General features: G+C 37.8%; 1 pseudogene; it reads left to right on the top strand.

The window, feature by feature from the left end:
- Positions 1–5658: 5658 nt before the first annotated feature.
- LOC134946113 (5S ribosomal RNA) lies at positions 5659–5777 on the top strand (annotated as a pseudogene).
- Positions 5778–6378: the final 601 nt, after the last annotated feature.

The following is a 6378-nucleotide window of genomic DNA, read 5'->3' as shown; positions in this document are numbered from 1 at the left end:
GTTCGATGCCTTTAAATGTTAGTTCATCAGGATCCGAGTTGTGACAGATGTGAAAGTGCTTTGATACTGCATGTGTTAGAGCTTTATTTTTAATGTTCCTCACATGCACCTGGATGCAAATCTTCAAAGGTCTCTTAGTTTTCCCTACGTATTTCATTCAACATGAGCATTCTAGCATGTAGATTACTGAGACCGTGTTACAGTTAATAAATTGCTTGATGTTGTAATCTCTGGAACTGCTGGTATTCTTAAAGGTCTTCCTGTTAGGGTGTAGATACCGACACACATTGCAGCGACCACACTTGTAGCACCCGACACATTTGGGCATCCTTGAAAGCGTTTCTGGATTTCTTAGCATACTCAGTGCCACCAGGTCTTTAAGGTTCTGCGTCTTCCTGAATACCACTGACGGCTCTTTTGGGAGGTAGTCCTTCAACACGGGATCCATTAGAAGGATGTTCCAATGCTTTTTCAGGGTTTTTTATGAGGTTCTCATGTCTGCTGTAAGTAGTGACAAATCTGACTGTATCCTCACTTTTTTCTTTGGATTTATATCTCAGAAGTTGTTGTCTCTCCAAATTCTTAGCCTTTAAATTGGCTTCTCCCAAAAGGTGATTCGGATAGCCTTTCTCTCTGAATCTTTCAGTATATACCTGCAGTTGTTGGCCACAATCTTCGATGTTCTTACAGTTTCAGGCAATTCTGTTAAACTGAGAAAACGGTATGTTGTTCTTCCATTGTCAACTGTGATTGCTTTTATAATGTACATAACTCTTCATATCAACTTTCTTAATGTAGTTCTTAGAGATTACTTCGTTGCCCACATGTGTCAATATCAGATCCAGAAATTCAATCTTTTCTATATTTTCATTGGCGGTAAAACGGAGATTCATAGTTATTTGATAAATAAGTAAAAAATTCATTAAAACTCATATTGTCGCCATCCCACACAATTAAAATGTCGTCTATATACCGTTAATAAAAAAACAATGTTTTGCTGAAATGGGTGGTCCTTAAAAATATACTCGTTTTCCCAATGTCTCATAAAAAGATTTGCAAAACTGAGAGAATAGTTTTTGTCTATATATTTTTTATATATATTTTTTCATATACCCTGTTATATAGGTATGACTTATACAGGCTTAGTGTACCAGAATTTTAAATACAAAAGCAGCCCTTTCTTATGCCTGAGACACTTAAGATTATATTCTTAATGTAAACATATCATAATGAGGCTGCAAGAAGTATTTAAAAAGCAATTTTAACTCATATAATCCTGTTCCTTTCTCTATTCTCGGTGTGTGAGTGCTGTATCAATAAGGGATATCACACCAAAGATGGCCGCCGAGACTACATAAAATGGATGTCTGCTATTAGTGTACTCCAGGAACATGGCTGCCGCTGAATCCTACTAGAAATATGGACTTCCGGAAACCACCTTGTGTGAGGGAAAAGCGGACGCATGCGCAGTCAACATTGAACTCCGGAGCCTCTGTGATCCACACTCGGCGCATGCGCGATAGAGACTGCCCTACGCCGGAAGTGGGGCGGACATGACATCACCCACGATCCGGACAGGAAGTCCATTAACTTTTATGTTTATTAGTTTTTTAAAAGCCTTTAATGTATATAAATAGATGTCTGTTTAAGCGTTTTTGCACAGCATATTGGCAGTGTCAGAGAGGACTCTCTGACACTTGATTTTGTATTATATAGTAATCTATTAATCCTGGATCTGTTAATTGACAGGAAGTGATGTAGGAATCACTTCCTCATTAGTATGTGTATATATATTTGAGCTGTCCCAGTAACCTACCATCCCTTGATGAAGTCCAGATAGGACGAAATGCGTTGGGTGTCACCCGCCTTCTCAAAGTTAAGATAATTATCTTTTACTTACGTTGATCTTATTATCATTTTTATTATTAGTAATTTGATCCTCCTGCTCTTAGACTAACTTTTTAGTACTATTGCATATGAATTTGTGTACTTTTTTACAAACTCCAGAGACATTTTAACTATTTTTATTGGTTTTCTTTTTACATGTGGTTTTGTGTTATACGTTTTGCTGGTGCTAATTTTATTTGATTAAATATCTAATATTTTTTAGTATAGACTCCTTTTAAATTTCTATGACACCATTGGTCGATTTGAAACACCTTATCCATTGCATTTTTTACCTTATTTATAAAGCACTTTACCAATGCTTTTTTCTTAAGGTGTAGCTGACGCCCGAACACAATAGAGGGAGTGTCTAATAAGGAGGGTATTTATTTATTTATCTATCTTCTGTTCATCTGCACTAGCACTTTGGTCTATATACTAGTACTAACTGGTATCGCATATTGGCGCTGTTAAGCTTCTTTCTTTTCACACACTATTTATGGTAATATTTGCCTACGGCTGCCTTTTATAAGCCGATACCACACAGACAGTATGTTCAGAACCAGTGAACGCACCAGCAAAAGAAGTAATGTTTGCCACAAGATCTTTAATGAAACAAGTACCCCTGAGAATGTTTCTAATACCGACACACTTGATGAAATGTTTTGGAGTATGGAAAGACTATTAATCAAAGAAGTGAAGGCATGGTGGGACATTAAAGGACTTGAACATTATATCAGCGTGGACCGAGTACCGAGGGGTCTCAGAATTATGAAACAGCCCACATTTGGAACAGAGGACCCTGAATTTATGAATGAATGGGACAACACACACAACAGCTGCTCAGTTAAACTGATGAAAATTCTTGTTACGGAGAAGAAACGAATTATCTCCATTTTGGAATCAGAAATCAAAGAGACTGAAGCCAAATTGGAAATATTCAAGGACAAGGAGGATTTTAAGATCAATGAAAAAGTACTAAACAAAAAACTTGAACACATAGAAGATGAGGTTATAAGGAATAAAGGGAATAAAATTTACGGGACTAGCAAGGCTACGATAGTAATAAAGTTAAGAATTGGAGTAGGTTCAATGGAGGAGAAAAGCAAGAACCTAAACTAAGGAGAGAGTATTTTCAGTCCATACCCAGGAGAGGAATGGAGAATGTGAGGAATTACCCACAGAGGAGACAGAACATACAGACCAGCAACAGATTTTCTACACTGCAAAGGATGAATTCCACCAATGAGGAGGCTTTGTTATCACCAGGTCCAAGCGCATGCTTCAAAACCACGGCAAAGAACATCCCGAAAGAAAGAGTCACGAATGCGACACCAGTGAAAAGAAGACTGGCAGAAGAAGAGGATTTCGCGGGGGCACGAGGAACAAACCTCTACAACAGAAAAAGGAGACACCTACAATAGGACCTATGGAACTTAATGGAATTTTCAATTTATCAAGTCATACGCTAACAGAATATGAAACATCCTTATTGAATAAAGGACTTTCCTATGCACCCTCTAAAGGAATGATTAGATTCAATGTTTTTATAGATTTGAACAAATTCGTATGAAAATTAACTCTTAAAAGACATTATCTTAAGAAGGAGAATGCGGTGATTCATAATTATGAACAATCCAAATCAGGATAGAAACCCACTTCCAAATTTTATCCGCTGGAATCAAAGGGCCATAACGTGGGTATATTCTATGATCTGGTGAAGAAAGATTTATGCGACACTGCAACTGAACCCACTAAAGAGAGGAATCTGACAAACAGAGAAACAAAAGCCATCAAGGAACTACAGGACAATAGAAATATTGTTATAAAATCTGCTGACAAGGGGGGGGGGGTTGGTAATTATGGATTGGGAGGCCTATGTCGCAGAGGCGAACAGATTGTTGGGTGATAGAACTTCTTACACCCCACTGACGGCTGACCCGAAAGAAGGTTTTGTGGAAGAACTAAGAACTATACTCCTGAAAGCTTTCAGATGTGAGATTTTAACTAAAGAAGAATACCAATGCCTTTTTAATTCCAACCCCACTACCCCCATTTTCTATTTTTTACCCAAAGTACACAAATCTATGATTAATCCCCCAGGGAGACCAATTGTGGCGGGGATTAATTCACTGACATCACATTTGTCAGAATATGTGGACTTTTTTTAAGAAAACATGTGGTGAACCTACCTGCATACTTAAAAGACACCACATCGGTCCTTAACCTGATGGAATCATTTGAATGGAAAAAAACTTACAGATAGATCACCATAGATGTACAGTCACTTTATACCTGTATAGAACACGACAAGGGGATAGAGGCCTGCAATGGATTTCTGAGTAAAGATGCTGAAATCACAGTGGAACACAGATTGTTTTTGTGTGAACTGATGCATTTTATCCTAAAACACAATTATTTTAAATTTTTAGATGTCTATTTCCTACAAATCTGTGGTACCGCCATAGGCACGATTTTCGCACCCAGTTTCGCAAATCTTTTTATGGGACATTGGGAAAATGAGTATATATTTAAGGAGCACCCATTTCAGCAAAACATCATTTTTTATAAACGGTATATAGATGCTATTTTAATTGTGTGGGATGGCGACAATATGAGTTTTAATGATTTTTTTAGCTATTTATCAAATAACTATGAATCTCCATTTTACCGCCAATGAAAATATAGAAAAGATTGAATTTCTGGATCTGATATTGACACATGTGGGCAACGAAGTAATCTCTAAGAACTACATTAAGAAAGTTGATATGAACAGTTATGAACATTATAAAAGCAATCACAGTCGACAATGGTAGAACAACATATCATTTTCTCAGTTTAACAGAATTGCCCGAAACGCTAAGAACATCGAAGATCGTGACCAACAACTGCAGGTATATACTGAAAGATTCAGAGAGAAAGGCTATCCGAATCACCTTTTGGGAGAAGCCAATTTAAAGGCTAAGAATTTGGAGAGACAACAACTTCTGAGATATAAATCCAAAGAAAAAAGTGAGGATACAGTCATATTTGTAACTACTTACAGCAGACATGAGAACCTCATCAAAAAAAACCTGAAAAAGCATTGGAACATCCTTCTAATGGATCCCGTGTTGAAGGACTATCTCCCAAAAGAGCCGTCAGTGGTATTCAGGAAATCGCAGAACCTTAAAGACCTGGTGGCACTGAGTATGCTAAGAAATCCAGAAATGCTTTCAAGGATGCCCAAATGTGTCGGGTGCTACAAGTGTGGTCGCTGCAATGTGTGTTGGTATCTGCCCCCTAACAGGAAGACCTTTAAGAATACCAGCAGTTCCAGAGATTACAACATCAAGCAATTTATTAACTGTAACACGGTCTCAGTAATCTACATGCCAGAATGCTCATGTGGAATGAAATACGTAGGGAAAACTAAGAGACCTCTGAAGATTTGCATCCAGGAGCATGTGAGGAACATTAAAAATAAAGTTCTAACACATGCAGTATCAAAGCACTTTCACATCTGTCACAACTCGGATCCTGATGAACTAACATTTAAAGGCATCGAACTGGTCTCACTGGGTGAGAGAGGTGGAGACCTTTGTTACCTTCTATCCAGAAGGGAAATGTATTGGATTTTTGAACTGAACACCTTACATCCAGATGGCTTTAACGAGGGCTATGAAATAGCCCCGTTCCTATGATGTAAGCCCATTGCACTTTCTTCCATCTCACCATGGTGACCTCCTCTACCTCTTTCGTCATCTTATACTGCTGACCTCTGCATCACACCATCATTACAGCCATACCACACTGGAGATGCCCAATTCCGTCTGATCTTGAAAGCCAAGCAGTGTTGGGCCCAGCCAGTACATAGATGGGGAACCATCATGGAAGACTGGGTGCTGTATTTTTGAAAAAGGGATGTGAGGATGCCACATTTCAACCTCTTTCCTACTATCTATGGGAACCCTGGTGTTTTGGAGGTGATGCAAATCAGCTTAATATATATATAATCCTTCTAATGGCTATAAAATGTCAATGCATCCTTTATTTTGGACCTATCCACAGATTCATACGGTTGCAATATCCATTACTATCCCCTTTTATAGGAGAATAGTTTTTGTCTATATATTTTTTATATATATATTTTCATATACCCTGTTATATAGGTATGTCTTATACAGGCTTAGTGTACCGGAATTTTAAATTCATTTTTCAAAAGCCTTTAATGTATAGAAATAGATGTCTGTTTAAGCATTTTACACAGCATATTGGCAGTGTCAGAGACAACTCTCTGACACTTGATTTTGTGTTATATATTAATCTATTAATCCTGGATCTGTTAATTGACAGGAAGTGATGTAGGAATCACTTCCTCATTAGTATGTGTATATATATTTGAGCTGTCCCAGTAACCTACCACCCCTTGATGAAGTCCAGAAAGGACGAAAAGCGTTGGATGTTACTCGCCTTCTCGAAGTTATGATAATTATCTTTTACTTACGTTGATCT

The sequence above is a fragment of the Pseudophryne corroboree genome, chromosome 7, assembly GCF_028390025.1.
Source record: "Pseudophryne corroboree isolate aPseCor3 chromosome 7, aPseCor3.hap2, whole genome shotgun sequence".
NCBI lineage: Eukaryota > Metazoa > Chordata > Amphibia > Anura > Myobatrachidae > Pseudophryne > Pseudophryne corroboree.
The sequence above is the reverse complement of the archived record's forward strand: the minus strand, read 5'-3'. Positions and strand labels throughout refer to the sequence as shown.